Source organism: Tamandua tetradactyla, chromosome 1 (assembly GCF_023851605.1).
Source record: "Tamandua tetradactyla isolate mTamTet1 chromosome 1, mTamTet1.pri, whole genome shotgun sequence".
NCBI classification, from domain to species: Eukaryota; Metazoa; Chordata; class Mammalia; order Pilosa; family Myrmecophagidae; genus Tamandua; species Tamandua tetradactyla.
The window spans coordinates 173942274-173958986 of record NC_135327.1 but is presented as its reverse complement, the minus strand read 5'-3'; the positions used below and the strand labels follow the sequence as shown (position 1 = coordinate 173958986).

The following is a 16713-nucleotide window of genomic DNA, read 5'->3' as shown; positions in this document are numbered from 1 at the left end:
AAAGACAGCCTTGACATCAGCCGCAAACTACAGGGTTCAGTTTTCAACATATAATGCTGAAAGCAAACTGCTTCTGACTTCTGCCTTCCACAACAGCTCAGCAGAGGACCTCACTAAATTTGCATTTCGATCAGCCCCATTCACCTAGAAGATTCCTCCAGGAAGCAGGCTCAAAAATTTCTTCTTCAAATCACCATTTGAAAGTAATTTCTTCAAATCACCATTCAGCAAAATGAATTTGATGAATTGACTTTCTTTAAATTTTATTTTTGGTGAGTTCTTTTGGTTCCCTTGTACCCAGAACCATACTCAAAGAATCACTGTTCTAAAAATTCAGAAGATCCCAAGGGTATGTTCTAGGGGGAAGGCTGAGAAGGCAAATAGGGAAGTCACCTCTCATTTAAGGAGTTCTATGTACACATTCTCATTTTAAACTTCATAAGGAGCCTACGAGCAGAAATTTTCAGTTTTATATAAAGGGAAATTGAAATTGAGAAATAAGTAGTTTGCCCAGTTACTGACTCTAGAGCCCCGACTCTTTCCTTTATGCTTGCAACCTCCTTATTGGTTCTTCTCTTTCCAACCTCAGACCAGGACATGGGGAAAATAGACCAACTGGAGGAAAAGCAACTCTTGAGGACTACACAGTCATGCAAAAAACCAGCAGTAGAACTGCCAGCAGTAGCACTGGCTGCCAGTTGTGACGTCACTTGCTTTCTTCCCAGCAGTATTTTTGTTCATGCCTTAAGACCCATTTAGTTCTGGCCCTTCCATTTTACAAGAGTGAAAATGAAGGCTTAGAAAGGGGGAGTAGGTAGTTGACTTGGTGTCGCAAAACCGAGCCTTTGGTTTCCCTGACTGAGCATGTTACCCTCCTGTCCAAAAGACTTCAAGACTTTGGTATCCCTGCACATGTATGGTCTTCCCCCAAATTATAAGAATTGAGAACTTGTCTGTTGCCAAATTTCCTTCTAGTACAGTGGTCCTTCTAAGCCTACTACGGAATCCATTCTGCAGCTCTCAATTAAAAGCCAACCTGCAAAAGCATCCAAGGCGATTGATGGGCTGCTGTCAGAAGCAGAATGGATAGTAAATGGACCAAGCCCAGGTATCTGAGAGGCAGCTGCACCACAGTTCCCTGAAGTGCAAACCCCACCCCCAAGCTACATCCGCCTCTAGATTTCAACAGCATCAATACCCATCAAGGGCTACTTAATTTCCCTTCAGCATCTGACAGCTGTTAGTAGAGATGGCACCACCAATTAGTCCATCAGTAAGAATCACATTTAAGATTGCAATTGCCCTGGGACTCATAAAAGTATCCACATTCTATAGGAGGGTGAGAGGCCAAGAGTTTGGAGCAAATAGAGACTCTGGCTCTCAGAGAAAAGGCAGTCTTAAGTGAAGAATAATAAATACGTAATTATTCTAACTCCTGGATGTTCTGCTATGAAGGAAACTAAGTCCTATAAATTTCTTCTTTTAAAGATCTTTCAAATTCTTTGCCCCCTTTTCTTCCCCAAAGTCACTCCTTGGGCTCTTGTCTTCTCTTACTGGAGTATATCAACAATCTCTTAAGTGCTCTATCTGCTTTGACTATTGCCCCTTCTAATTCCTCTTCTACATGCCAACAGTGTGATCTACCTAAAATGAAACTCAGTTTAAAATTTCTTTGTTTAGAGCAGAGTTCTCTTAATTGGCACACACTCCAAGCAATTCAGAAGACACTGAGTTGTTGAAAGAAAAAAAATGAACTTCTATTTCTATTTCTTTTTCTTTAAAAATTCAAAGTAATTAATTTGAATTAATTAATTTACTAGCCTCTAATATGCATCTTGACACTGGAGCCCCTCCTGTGCCCACGAGATGTCCTGAGGAGAGAGTGAGGGCCTCAACAAAGCAGTTGACAGTCATCCAATCCTTCATGCTCAGTATTTTTTTTAATTGACCTCAGCTGCGTTTAATCAGATTAATCATAATCCTTGATTCATAACATATCTCATCATTGGTTTTTCATTCATTTACACATATATTTATTTTCCATAATGCAACAAGCACACATAAATCCACCATCCAACATGAAAGCTACAGTGTTGGCAATGACTTAGATCTGGCTGTGTGGCCATTCCCCAGGGCAGCCACCATCCTGAATCACAGGTTCATTGTTTCCTTACTTCTTTTTAATACATGCTAAATTATCTACATGTTTCCTTGAAAGTTAAGGATTTTTATTTTAGTTTCTTTTACCATTATAGAAATGTCCTTATGCTGTATGTAATTTCCTGAGTCTTTTTGCTAAGGTTCATCTGTACAGCACTGCTATATGTTGTAATAGTTCATTCATTTTTTACTGCTATGTAATATTCCATTGTGTGATGATACCACAGTTTACTCATCCACTCTCCTGTTCAAGGATATTTGTGCAATTTTCATTGATAAATAAAATTTAAAATTATTTTCAAGTGGAAATGGAAATGCAAAGGACCAAGAATAGCCAAGAGAATCTTGAAGAACAATAAAGCTGAAGCACTTCACAATTAGATATCAAGACTTATTTTATAATAAGTTATAGTAATTACAAAAGCTACAATAACTAAGATAGTGTAGTATTGCCATAAGGATAGATAAATACATTGTTAAAGCAGAATAGAGAGACAACACATTATGTGACTTGATATAGGCCAAAAGTGCCACTGAAGTGTGATAGGAAAAGGTTTTCAAATAAATATTGAAGGGGCAATAGGATATCCATTAAAAAATAATTGATTCCTGACCACTACAGCACATCATACACAAAATTCTGTTTCAAATCTACTGAAGAACTAAATGTGAAAGGAAAAACAATAGAACTCTTAGGAGGATATTTCATGACCTTGCGGGTAGACAATGATTTCTTGAAAACAGGATTTATAAAACACTAATCATATATATGCCAGAGTAAATTTAGGTGGAGAATAAAAAAGTATTTGCAAAGTCCCCTGGGGGAACTGGGGAGAAAGGAGGAAATATCCAACTTCCCCATATGGGGAATTCCTGATATTCTTGCAAGCAGTGGGGTCAACCAACTCAAGAGGTTGAGCCCTTGATCTTGCAGCTCACCTGTATGAAGCTTATTCCTCCAAGGGAGAAGCTAAGCCTACTGATAATTATGCCTAAGAGTCACACCCCAAGAACCTCTTTTGTTGCTCAGATGTGGCCTCTCTCTCTAAGTCAACTTGGCAGGTGAACTCACTGCCCTGCCCCCTCCATGGACCATGCCTCCCAGGGGTGTAAATCTCCCTGGCAACATGGGACCAGACTCCTGGAGATGAGCTGGGACCAAGCATGAAAGGATTGAGAAAGCCTTCTTGACTGAAAGGGGGGAAGAGAGAAATGAGACAAAGTAAAATTTCAGTGATTGAGAGATTTCAGACAGAGTCAAGAGGTTATTCTGGATGTTGTTCTTATGCATTATATAGATATTTCTTTTTAGTTTATGGTGTATTTGGAGTGGCTAGAGGGAACTATGTTCCAGTAGACTTGATTCTTGAAGAAGACTATGTAGCTACAAAACTTTTACAATGTGACTGTGCGATTGTGAAAACCTTGTGTCTGACACACCTTTTATCCAGAATATGAACACATGGGTAAAAAAAAATAATAATAGTAAGGATAAAAATAAATAAATAATAAGGGGAGATAAAGGGTAAAACTTGTATAGATTGAAATGCTGTGGGTCAGTGAGAGGGAGGAGTGAAGGGTATGGAATGAATGAGTTCTATTTTTTTCTTTTTATTTCTTTTTCTACAGTCATGCAAATGTTCTAAAAATGATCGTGGTGATGAATACACAACTATGAGATGGTATTGTGAGCCATTGATTGTATAATACGGTTGGACTGTGTGTGTGGATATTTCTCAATAAAAATATTTTTTAAATGTAGATGTGTGTGTGTCCATGAAGCATGTATGGCAAAATGTTAATTACTGTATCTAAGTGGTATATACATCGTTGTTCATTGAACAGTTTTTTTTTCCTGTTTTCTGTATGTCTGAAAAATACATAATAAAACTGTCTATTTTAATGGAATAAAACACAGAAGAGAGAAAAACACACTAATAACAAAGGAAAAGATTCAGAAATTGGACTACACTAAATTTAAAAATTCTGTTTATTTAAGTTTACCGTAGGAGAGTGAAAAGGCAAACATAGGATGGGAGAATACAAGCATATGGACATATATATATATATATCCCAAGACTCAGACACCAAGTATATACACAACATCAAAATTCCATAAGAAAAAGAGAAACCACACAAAAGAAAAATGGGCAAAAACTTAAATGGGCACTTCATGAAGAAAAATATCCAAGTGGCTAATAAATATGTGTCAACATGCTCAACCTCATTAATCTTCAGAGAAATTCTGTGAGATATAACCTCACACCAACAGAATGGCTAAAATTAAAATAATTAACAATGCTAGGTGTTGGTGAGAATACAGAGACTACAATTCTCATGCCTATAGCTGAAAGCATTCATTAGTACAACCACTTCAGAAAACTGGCTGTATCTACCAAAGTTGAACATACTTATGCTCTGTAACCCAGCAATACCAGATACATAGCCAAAGAATATTTATACGTACATACACCAAAATATGAGTACAAGAATGTCCTCAGCACTACTATTCATAATAGTTTGGTACCACCTATAGCTGTAAATTCTGCACAAATAACATAAGTACTTCATATATATACATCCCTCAGCACAACTACATCAGAGTGTAAGAGAGACTGGGACCCACTTCTCCCCAACGGGGTGTAAATGAGGCATTTTCTGGGCACAGTGGGCTACAGAAAGGCACCCTCCCCCCTTAGAAAAAAAGTAATAGTGTTTCTAGAATATCAGCTTGGGTCTCCAGCTAAATATCTACTCAATACCCAACCTTACTTAAAATGAAAAATTGAATTTATATTTTGGACTGTAGGTCCCTCCTTGGATTAATCATAAGCTAAAGACCCACTGACAACATTGTTCCATGCATGGTCTGTTTGTTTGCTCATTCATTCATTCATTCATTCATTCATTCATTCATTTTTATCCATCACCCAACTCAAAAACTAGAACAGTATGAATGATATATCTGTTTGTTTCTCACCTATCCCTGCCCCTCCCTCACTGTTCTCCACCTCCTACCAGAGGTAACTATGATATAAAATCTTGTGCTTATCATTCCTTTGCTTTATTTTCCAGTCATATCATCTGTATCTATATCTATCTGCCTATCTATCTATCTATCTATCTATCTATTATCTATTATTCAGTTTTGTTTAATTTTGAAGTTTAGAAAAAGGGTATTGCAAAGTATGTGACCCTCTGGGACTTGCATTTTTCTCTGTGTTACCATTACTAAGATTCACTCCAGTTGTTACATGTAGTTCATTCATTTCCACTGCTGTAAACTTCCATTCTTCTGTCTGTTGGCTTTTGGGTTATTGCTAAGTACACTCTCATTCATGTCTTAACACCAGTCATTTCTCACATCTATTGTTGAGGTCGCGTTATGGTTCAGAACATATGCTTTTGGAAAGGTGATGATGATGACGATAATAATGATAACATGATGGTGATGACCGGTATTTGTCTAATGTGCTTCCATCAACATTATGTGATTCAACAACTCTAGGCACAGGCAGCCCATCACAGGGTTAGGAAATGGCCAAATCCATGGCCTCTGGGTTTTGTTTATGGCATTATTCTGATCTACTTTAGCGTCTCGGAGTTTATCTACCATTTCTCTTACTGCAAAGCCTACATCATGGCAATACATTAAGAATGGGTGGGATGTCTGATGCCAGTGAGCATATCCAGAAACTGAGGCATATAAAAAGGCCATCGGAGCAGAGTCTGGCCTGGTACCACCCAAGGTTTCTTTTCTCATCTCGAAGATGAGAAACTCCAGGGCTGTGGGAGGCCAAGGGCAGCCTGGGAGGCACAATTCCTCCTAATACCACCCAACAGGCGTCCTTGCTTCCAGGATGAGAGCAAATTGACCTTGACCCTTTTCCCAGCTGTTGTGTCTCCTGGTTCCCATGTCTCTTCTTCTCCCGTGAGGCCAGTTTGGCGGCAGAATGCCAGCCCTTCTCTGCTTCCCGTCCCCATCACTGAATAATGAATAGCAGCTAAGTACTGAGCTGGTGCCAGTGATCCCCTTCCAAATATTCCCCTTTAGATCAATAACACTTAGCCGCTCCTTTTCAGCTGGGAAGGCAGGCAGCAGGAAACCCAGCCTGGGCTTTTCCCCTCAGGGAGCTGCTGCTTTGATAACCCCCACGTCCACACTCACAGGCACAACCCCTGGAGGTACAGGTTGGGGATGAAGCAGTGTGTCCACAAAGGACACATCACCCCGCACACTCAGCCCAAGTCCCCCCATCTCCAGTTAGAATGTGATTGTTAAGCTCCGTCTCCAGGAAGAGATTCTCACCCAGGGCACTCTGCCTGGGCAGCTCATGAGGCAAAGGAGAGACTGTGTTCTGAACCAACTGGGACCCACCAGCTGTCTCACAACCCTGAGAGGCTCAGGAAGAAATAAGGGAGGAAGAGACAGAAAGAGGAGGCATCTTACGCATAGACAGCCAAATCAACAAACTTTGATGTGCGCATGTCTAGATATTGCCAGGTCCAGCCTGGTTCTGAGAACACATGTCCTTTTTCCCTTGCCAGGTCATGTTGCAGAAATGAAAAATAATAATAATAGTCAACATTCATACAGGGCTTCCTTGTGCCAGGCTCTGTTCCAAGGACTTGGTATATAGCTAATGTAATCCTCACAATAGCTCTGTGAGGTAAGCATCATCACCTCCAGTTTAAAGATGAAGCACAGAAAGGTTATGTAATTTTCCCAGGGTCCCAAGGCCAGTATGCCATGGGGCCAAGGTTGAACCCAGGAGGTCTAGCTCTAGTGTGCATGCTCTGGACCATTAAAACCAAGCCACCTTCCATGTCGCTCCACTGCCTGGCCTAGCACAAGGGTTTTGGAAGTATGCACTCCTAACTCTAGATCCAGCTGTTGCTTACCAATGATATGATCTTGGACAAGTTTTTCAACCTCTTTATTTCTCTCAATCTCCTTCTTATTTGTAAAACAGATAATACTTCCCTCAAAGGGTAGTTGTAAAGATAGAAATGAAATAAAGTACTGAGTAGGTATTCCATAAGCATTAGTTTTCTCAATGAGAGGGGAGGAGCTCCTTAATCTTGGGCAGAGATAGGCCCTCTGACCTAGGACAGAAAAACTCTGGCTCACATTTAAGGTCTTCATGTCTGCCTCCCGGCCTGGCATCACAGCCTCACCTTCTTTGGGTGCTGCTCCCAGGTTTCTCTAAATTTCCCCAAATTCCAGCCCTCTTCAAGAGCAGGAGGCTTAGCCATCCACCTCCCTAGGTCCTACTGAGCCCTGCTACCTGCTGCCAACCCCTTGGTTATAGCTGACACCCTGCCTATATGAACTTTTGAGGCTACTCTCCAAACACTGGCAGGGGCTGTGCCCTCCTCCAGGAAGGCTTGGCTATGTCATTTGGAATATACTGCTCTGCTGATATACAGCTTAGATCTATGGCCAAATGTACTTCTCAAAATGATATTCCTGAATTAAATGTCTCACTCAGACACTCAGACATTATATAACAGACCTAGTGTAATAGTTATATAATGCTGTATAACAAATTATCCCAAACCTAATGACTTCATACAACAGTAGTCATTTATTATCTCTTGGATTTTGTACGTCAGGAATTCAGAGAGGCTCAGGGAGGATGGCTGTTCTCTGCTTCATGATATATGGGGCCTCAGCTGCAGAACTTGAAGGCTGGGGCCTGAGATAATCCAAAGGCATGACTGGGGTAGAGGATCCACTTGTAAGCTGGTTCACATGACGGACAAGTTGGTACTGGTAAATTGATTCCTCACCATGTGAGCGTCTTCATAGGGCCACTTGAGTGTTCTCATGAAATGACAGCTGGCATCCCCCAGAGTGATCCAAGACACCAAAATAACAGCTGCAATATCTACTATGACCTAGACGCAGAAGTCACACACCATCACTTCTGCACTATCCTAATGGTTATACAAGTCAGCCATCTTCAATGTGAGAGGATGCTACATAAAGACATAGATTCCAGGAGGTGAAGATCAGTTGGGGCCAACACGGAGCTAGCTACTATCTGGGCAAATAAAGGCAGAGAATAACAATGCATGCAATGTGGAAGCCACACACCCCACCCCAAAATAGAAAACCCAGAAGGTTCAATGGCTTCTCTCCTCAGCAAACTGAATCCAGAGTGATTCCAGAGGAGAATGGAGTAAGGGATTGAAAGAATCCATCTCAAACTATTAACTCTTGGGGAGTAAAATTTTGTGGCCTCTATGGAAACCTGGAGTTGAGATCCCAGTTGTGAAGAGAGGTTCAGTTTGGTCCTTGGTCATCCATATGCTGTATTTGCTGTGTGCAGCATCAGCCTAATCTTAAAACAGAGTAGACAAAGATGAGTGAGACACACACAACTTGCAAGGAGTCTATAGTGCAGTATGTGGCATAGAACAAATGTGCAAAACAATTTGAAAGTTAAAACACAATTGTTAAGCCCTATACCACACTGGACTATATTCGTGGCAAAGGAGAAAGAGGTGCCATGCCTTTGCCCTGAGTAGATGGAACTTAAAAGCAGAATTGTGTTATTCCTTCTCCCTCAGGTGGTTAATCTGCATAAAACTGGAATAACTACCATGCTAGCATCTGCTACTGTTGATCAGAGGAGCAAAGATCTGTGTCTGGGACACTGGATGATCTTTAATTCATTTACTGAGTACTTACTGGACCTGTGTGCATGGAGACATGAAATAGTCTTGAGGCTGAGTCCCGGAATAACCTTGATTTAGAATGAACCACTCAACTCTGATTACTGCTGACCTTCTCCAAGTGGGATGTGGGCTTGTTATTGACCTAGCACTGGAGTCATAAAACACAGCTCTCAGTCCTGCTTTGGAGACATCCATTAGGACTGCTAACCTTCCCTCCTGCCTCATCAACTATGCTCAGGGTTTTATAACAAGAAGAAACAGCAAATTCTTCCCAGCCCCATTGCCCCACCTCCTTCCTCTGAAGTTAAAACTGACCTGGCCCAACTTCAAAGGGATGAGATTGAAGAAGAGCTCCTCCTCCTTTGGTGCCTTACCTTCCTTTGAATCTTTGGACCTGATTTAAAGTTCCTACACTCCCTCCCTACTAGAGATGCAGGGGGGATTCCTCCTGCCCCACCTGACCACATTTCCCATTTACCTCATCCATCACCCTGACAGGTGGGCCCAAGAGAGAAGTCACAGCAGAATGGGATAATTAGGATCCATTAAGGAGATGAAGTTGAGCTGTGGGGGGTAGGGGGTGGGACGACACACCATTCATTCCACAACCCCCTCTTCTAAATGGGGCCATCAGCCACGCTAAGCTTGTTCCCTCCCAGTTGCTGGAGAGGCTGAGGCAGCTGAGTAAATGAGCATCTTGAGCACAGAGAGGCATAGGGGTGAGGCAAGAGATAGTGAGCCTACATTCTACCAGAGAGGGCAGGGAGCAGAAAAGGGGGTAACGGGACCCCCAACAGGAACACTTGTATGCACTTGTTCCTAAGCCAAGGCTTCAGCTGATGAATCCTTGGCCATCAAGGCCACTTTCATCAGTCTCTCCATGTCACCCAGCCCAGGGCCAGTCTTCGCAGCAACAGAGGAGGCCACCATCCTGGTCTCCAAAAGGCTCTGTCAGGGGGTAAATGTGTTCTTTGAGAGGGGTTACAAATTAACATCTTAGCAATCTCATCAAGTACCCTCTTCCTCATTAATTTGTCAAACTGGCTGGCCTCCCTGAAAAAATGGGAGTGCTCAATTGTGAGGCCTTAATTTTTATTTTATTTTTCTTTTTTTGATGGGATCAGAAAATTTAGGAGTAGTGGTGATGACAGGGTGGAGAGTAGATAGAGGGTAAAGTGAGGGGTAGTAAGAAGCACTAATTGGAGGGGAACCAAGATCTACTTCACCTTCTATCACCAGGCCTGACTCAGTTGGGAAAAGTTGTATCAGGATGTTGAGCCAACCCTAGAGAGGAGCTTTGATCCACACTTGCACACACACATGCCCTCCACACACACATGCTCTCCACACACACATGCCCTCCACACACAAGCTCATGGCTGAAGGGCCAAGATCCTAGTCTTCAGACACTGCCCAATCAGTGCCAAATTACCAGACAGCCTTAAAACCCTCAGCAATAGAATCTGGTTGTCTTGTTCTGTCAGCCCCTCCCTATGTGGCAGAGAAGATGGACAAGAATGCAGCTACAATCGAAAGGCAAGTGTGTGGAGATGAAAACAATGATTCCTAAATTTAGGTGCAAAGCTCTACCATGTATGGCTGGTTTCATCCTTGTGATGGTAGCAACACTTCTCTTCATCTTACCCATCACAGGATATGTTCACAGATGCTAGGTGATATGCCCAAAGTCACAAAGCTAATAAGAAGCAGAGACTGGACCAAATCAGTATTTGTTTTCAGAAGAAAGCCCAGTTCTTTAATACATGAGATGTGTTCATATCTCTAACCCCCAACAAGTCATCTGTCATGGTCAGGTCCATGTGTCAACTTGGCCAAGTGGTGGTCCCTGTTTATCTGGTTGGGCAAGTGCTGGCCTGTCTGTTGCAATGAGAACATTTCATAGAATTAAATCATGATCACGTCAGGTGCATCCACAGCTGATTCCGTTTGTAATCAGCCAAAGGGAGCATCTTCAGCAATGTGTAATGTTTAATTTAATCACGGGAAGCCTTTTAAGGAGGATTCAGAAGAGACAGGCTCTCTTTCTGCTTCAGCTGGCAAGTCTCTCCTGTGGAGTTTGTCCAGACCCTTCATCGGAATCATCATGTTCACAACCTGCCTTGCAGATTTTGGACTCTGCATTCCCATGGTCATGTGAGACACTTTTATAAATTTTATATTTGCAAGTCTCCCTGTTGATTCCGTTTCTCTAGAGAACCCTAACTAATACATCATCCAAACCATAACAATCCAGTCTTTCCTTACAAGTTGGAACTCTTTATTTGTTCATTCATTCAGCAAGTATTTCAGAGCTCATAAGAGACTGATTCTACAATCTTGACATCTATCTGTTAAGCCCTCAGTGATGGTGCTACCCCAAGGTTCGGACAGTTCCCTGGCTGGCTGAGCCCTGAGTTTAAGCAAGGCTGTCAAGAGACATAAGAATGGAGATGAAAAGCAATACATTTGTGGCTTGAACTCCCAAAAAAGAGGTCAATAACAAACTATGTCCCTTTGGTCATTTAATTGAAACTTGTTGGTCTTAAATTTAAAACAACAACAACAACAACAACAACAACAAACAAAACCAGGATGATGTATTTTGAATCTAATTCAATGTGAATGTAAGCACAAATACCAACTGAATTGAGTTTGTTGGGTCTTTACTAGCATTTTTTAAGGGCTGGGATACCTCACTCCATAATGTCTAAAGGAGCTAGCAAACATCATGGTTTCAAGACTGTAGACAGCAGCTCAGACACTTCATTCAACCCTAGATACCCTCGAATCCTTTTATTCAGGACCCTCCCAAAAGGCACTGTATATAGAGTTGATGCCTTAACAAGTTACCAGAAACTGGGTGACTTAAAACAATAGAAATTTATTCTTTCCCAGTTTTAGAGGCCAGAAGCTCGAAATCAAGATGTTCACAGGGCTACGCACCCTCCAAAGCTTCTAGAAGAGTATCCTTCTTCACCTTTTTCAGCTTCTGGGGGCCCCAGGCATTCCGTGGCTTGTGGCAGCATAACTTCAATTTCTGCCTCAGTCTTCAAGTAGCCATCATCGTTCTAGGTCCTTGTCTGTGTCTCTTCTCTTCTTATAAAGACATCCATCTTTGGCTTTAGGGTCACTCTAATTCATTTTAACTTGATTATATCTGCAAAAAACATATTTCCAAACATGGTCACATTCACAGGTACCAGAGACTAGGACTTCATCCCATCTTTGCAGGGATACAATTCAACCTATAACAGGTACCAATTAGCTTCCTCTTTCCTGAGGATCTTACTGAGCAGAACTTGGTTAAACTTGAATCTTGAGTCCCTCCTGCAGAGTCTGAGCTCACTTTGCCTTCCCTTGCTGTTTCCAGTCAAGGTAGGAGTTAAGCCCACATAAGGGAACAGGGGATCATGAGAGGCCACTTACCAATGTGCTTCAATGTACGGAGGCCTGATGGTAAATATAAGGGGACTAATAGTTCAGACAGGCAGAAAAGCTGTGACTCTCCCACAAGGCTCCCCAAGGCAGAATGGCAGTGAATGACCACATATTTACATAACAGCTTTCTGGTTGTTCCCTTTGTTCTTTTTGTTGCTTCAGCTAATTACTTTTAAATACCCTGTTATTTCCCTCATTTCTCTGAAAAGAACCAACCCCAATGATCTGTAAAATGGTAACTTTCAGTAGCACAATGCTATGGCTGAGAAAGTGAAAAGAAACAAAGTCCATGATAAAGATAGCCCCAGGAACCGCTCCTTCTGCGGTTTTGTTATACGGGCTGTGAAAGCTTCTTTCCAGAGCCGGCTTCATGGGCATGTAACCTGTGCAGTTGCAGAGGGCCCCACGTTTAAAAATAGCCTGTGATTGAAAGGACCTTATGCTTGCTTTAATGCTTTGCTGTTATTGTTTAGGATTTCTCAATAATTTTTAAACAAGGGGCCCCACATTTTTAATTCAGCACCCTGTCCTGCAAATTATGCATCCAGTCCTGCCTCTCTTTCTGAGTCAGGTTTGGCCAGGAAATCACCTGACTCCAAGAGCAAAGTGGATGCCATGTGACAAAGTTTCCCAAGTATCAATCACTTACACCTCTGTTTCCGCCCGTATTCATGTAAGCTCCCCCAGGATCCCCAATGACCATCACCAATAGAAAAGGGGACAAGTCCTGTTAGCCAGAACACAATTTGATGCCTAATTTCTCGATCTCAACAGACAACCCACCCTGAGTCTTTCAAGAAGAGATAGAGGGCGGGCCGCGGTGGCTCAGCGGGCAAGAGTGCTTGCCTGCCGTGCCGGAGGACCCCGGTTCGATTCCCGGCCCCAGCCCATGTAAAAAACAAACAAACAAACAAAACATAATAAAACAAGTAAATGTTTAAAAATGTTTCCCTTCCTTCTCTGTCTTTCCTTCCTTTCCTCCCTCTCTCTTAAAAAAAAAAAAAAAAAAAAAAAAAAAAAAAAGAAGAGATAGAACGAAGAAATGCACAAAGATTTCTGTCTAGATGGGAATCTTTATTGTTAAAGTCACTTTTTTCTGTAGAGAAGTGCTAGATGAGTTTGAGAGAGATTTCCCTGGCCCTAGGGAATCGATTTCCCATTAGATAGAAGCCTGGCACTGCCCTGCATTTCCTATTCATTCCTACTCCCTCCATTTCTCAAGAAAAACTTCACTAATCTATTCCTATAGCAACCATTATGATATGACTCCAGCCTGTCCTAGGCATTGGGGATCAAAGTGTGAACAAGAGAGACTCAGTTCATGACTTCATGGATTTTAAGGTCTCATCACACTCTGATGCCCAAATGCCACAGTCATCCACCTGCGCATTCATATGGAAAGGACTAAGTTGCATATTTCTGCCTTTAAACCTTTGTCCCATTTAGAACGTCTGCTCCTCTTCTCTGCCATCCCTGTCTAGCTAACTTGTTCTCCACAATCCAGCTCAAAGCATATTTCTACCAGGAAAATTTTTCTATCTAGTCCATCTTGATCACTGCTCTATGCCTCTTCACTCAGATGTCTCTATGCTGTGTCCACCTCCAGATTCACAGTGTACCTGTGGCTCTGTGTGTTCTTCAGTTGGTACATGGATTATAGATTTCCTAACTTGATAGAAAGGATAAACAGAAATGTGGAGTCCTGCTTTCCTCTGTATCCTTATTACTGTGCCTGAATAGCAGGTATTGTTTGCTATGGACATAAACCCATCCCCCTCTTCTTCCTGGCCGGTAGAGCCCAATTTTGTTTCCTATTCACCCTTCTCTATGAGGCCTTGTGCTTGTCTTTAATCCCCTCCCCTAGCAGGGTGAGTTATGGACCTTTATTGGTTTATAGCAATCCCATTCTCCTTCCCACGGTTGGTTTATGGAAGGTCATGTGACCTAGTCTTGGCCACTGGGACACAAGAAGAAATGATGGGACAGCTTCTACAAAAAAGATTTCCAATTGATAAAAACAGACTTGGGAGAAAGTGGTCCCTTTTCTTCAGTTGGACAGTGACATGTCTGCAAGAAATACCTCTTATGGCAGCCCCCTTGATGAGTATGTGTCCAACACACACTGGGATATATACACGCATTAAATTAAGATATACAGAATTACAAATCTTCATTCCTATTCTGGGCTCCCTGTGTTTGGGTTGTTTAAACGAACCATCCAAACAGGATGAGTTAGATTGTGTGCTATAAAAAATTTAGATTCTGGACTAAATAAACCTTTCTTACTTTGGTCTCAAACAGTAGATGAAGTTCTAAAATACAGACAGTCATCCTTTACCCTGTATTCTGAATTACCTCAGTCTCAACCAGATCAGCTTCATTCTTATCTCTGATTAAAGACTGATCTCTTTTCGGTTTCTTTAGCAGTTGTTGGATGTAGCAATGCTGACTTTCAGAGCTACAAAACTCAACTCTGAGTCTTAAGTGTTACACAGGTACCCAATTTCCAGGGAAATACCAGGTTATACACATATAGCACAGCATCTCAGAACCTAGAAATAACACTTAAAGCTCAAGAATAAATGAGCTTTATTCTTATACGAATAAGAGATTATTCTTATAAGAGAATAATCTTATTCTCTTATATAAGAGATTACAACTAGGCCCCAATTTTCGGACAAGTATTCTCAAAAAGCGACCATACAATATTTGTTCTTTCGTTTCTTGTTTATTTTGCACTATATAATTGTCCTCAAGGTTCATTTACCTCGTTGCATGCCTCACAACTTCATTCCTTTCTGTACCTGAATAATATTCCATCATATGTTTACACACCACAGTGCTTCTTTCTGCTTCTCAGTCATTGTACCCTTCCATTGGGCACCATGGATAATGTCCAAAATAAACAATCCATGTCTCACAGTATTCTCACTTGGTTGTACAATCATCATCACTCTCAATTTTAGACACTTGTCACTGCTTTACTAGGGTTATATTAGCAAAATCATACAACATCCATCCTTTTTGTATTTGGCTTATTTCATTCAGTATTATGTCCTCAAGGTTTATCCATGTCGTCACATGCTTCAGAGCTTCATCTTGTCTTACTGCTGCATAATATTCCATCATATGTATGTACCACATTTTGTTTATCTGCTCTTCTGTTGATGGGCACTTGGGTTATTTCCATCTTTTGGCAATTGTGAATAATGCCACTATTAACACTGGTGTGCAAATGTCTGTTCGTGTCACTTTTTTCAACTCTTCTGGGTATATACTGAGTAGCGGTATTTCTGGGACTTATGGCAACTCAATATTTAGTTTTCTGAGGAATTGCCAAACTGTCCTTCACAGCAGCTGTACCATTATACATTCCCACCAGCAGAGAATACGTGTTCCAATTTCTCCACATCCTCTCCAACATTTGTAGTTTACTGTTTGTTTAATAGCAGCCATTCTTATTGGTGTGAGATGATATCACACTGTAGCTTTGATTTGCATTTCCCTTATAGCTAATATAGATGAGCATCTCTTCATGTGTTTTTTAGACCTTTTTATTTACTCTTTAGAAAAATGTCTATTCATACCTTTTGCCCATTTTATAATTGGGTTGTTTATTCTTTTGCTGCTGAGTTGTATGATTTATATATACTGGATATCAAACCCTTATCTGATAGGTGGTTTCCAAATATTTTCTCCCATTGAGTTGGCTGCCTCTTTATCTTTTTTACCAAGTCCTTTGAGGCACAGAAGCATTTGATTTTAAGGAGTTCCCATTTATCTATTTTTTCTTTCATTGCTTGTGTGTTAGGTGTAAAGCTCAAGAAATTACCTCCTATTATTAGGTCTTGAAGACATTTTCCTATATTTTCTTCTAGAAGTTTTATGGTACTGGCTCTTATACTTAGGTCTTTGAACCACTTTGAGTTAATTTTTGTATAAAGTATAAGATAGGGGTCCTCTTTCATTCTTTTGGCAATTGATATCCAGTTCTCCCAGGTCCACCTATTGAGAGGACTATTTTGTCTCAGTTCAGTGGATATGAAGATCAATTGAACATAGATTTGGTGGTGTATTTCCACATTCTCAATTCAATTCCATTGATCAATATGTCTATCTTTGTACCAGTACCATGCTATTTTGGCCACTGTAGCTTTATAATATGCTTTAAAATCAGGAAGTGTTATTCCTCCCACCTATTGCTCCTTTGTTAGAATATTTTGGCTATTCAAGGTCTCCTACCCTTCCAAATAAATTGATAAATAGCTTTCCCAAGTCTTCAAAGTAGGCTGTTGGAATTTTGATTGATATTGCATTGAATTTGTAGATCAATTTTGGGTCTACCCAAATTGACATCTTAATGACATTTAACCTTCCTATCCATAAGCACAGAATGTCTCTCCATCTCCTTAGATCTGCTTTGATTTCTTT

General features: G+C 41.0%; 1 long non-coding RNA gene across 2 annotated transcripts in view; it reads right to left on the bottom strand.

The window, feature by feature from the left end:
* Positions 1 to 11705: 11705 nt before the first annotated feature.
* LOC143687339 (uncharacterized) overlaps positions 11706 to 16713 on the bottom strand; it is a 362948-nt gene continuing 357940 nt past the window's right edge. Inside the window, exons 1-2 of one of the 2 annotated variants that reach the window (XR_013177506.1) lie at positions 12271 to 12607; positions 11706 to 12001 (exon numbers count right to left, since the gene is read on the bottom strand). This is a non-coding gene — a long non-coding RNA (uncharacterized LOC143687339). Of the gene's footprint in view, positions 12002 to 12270; positions 12608 to 16713 lie in introns of those variants that run through there. The other variant, XR_013177500.1, reaches the window with a different exon arrangement.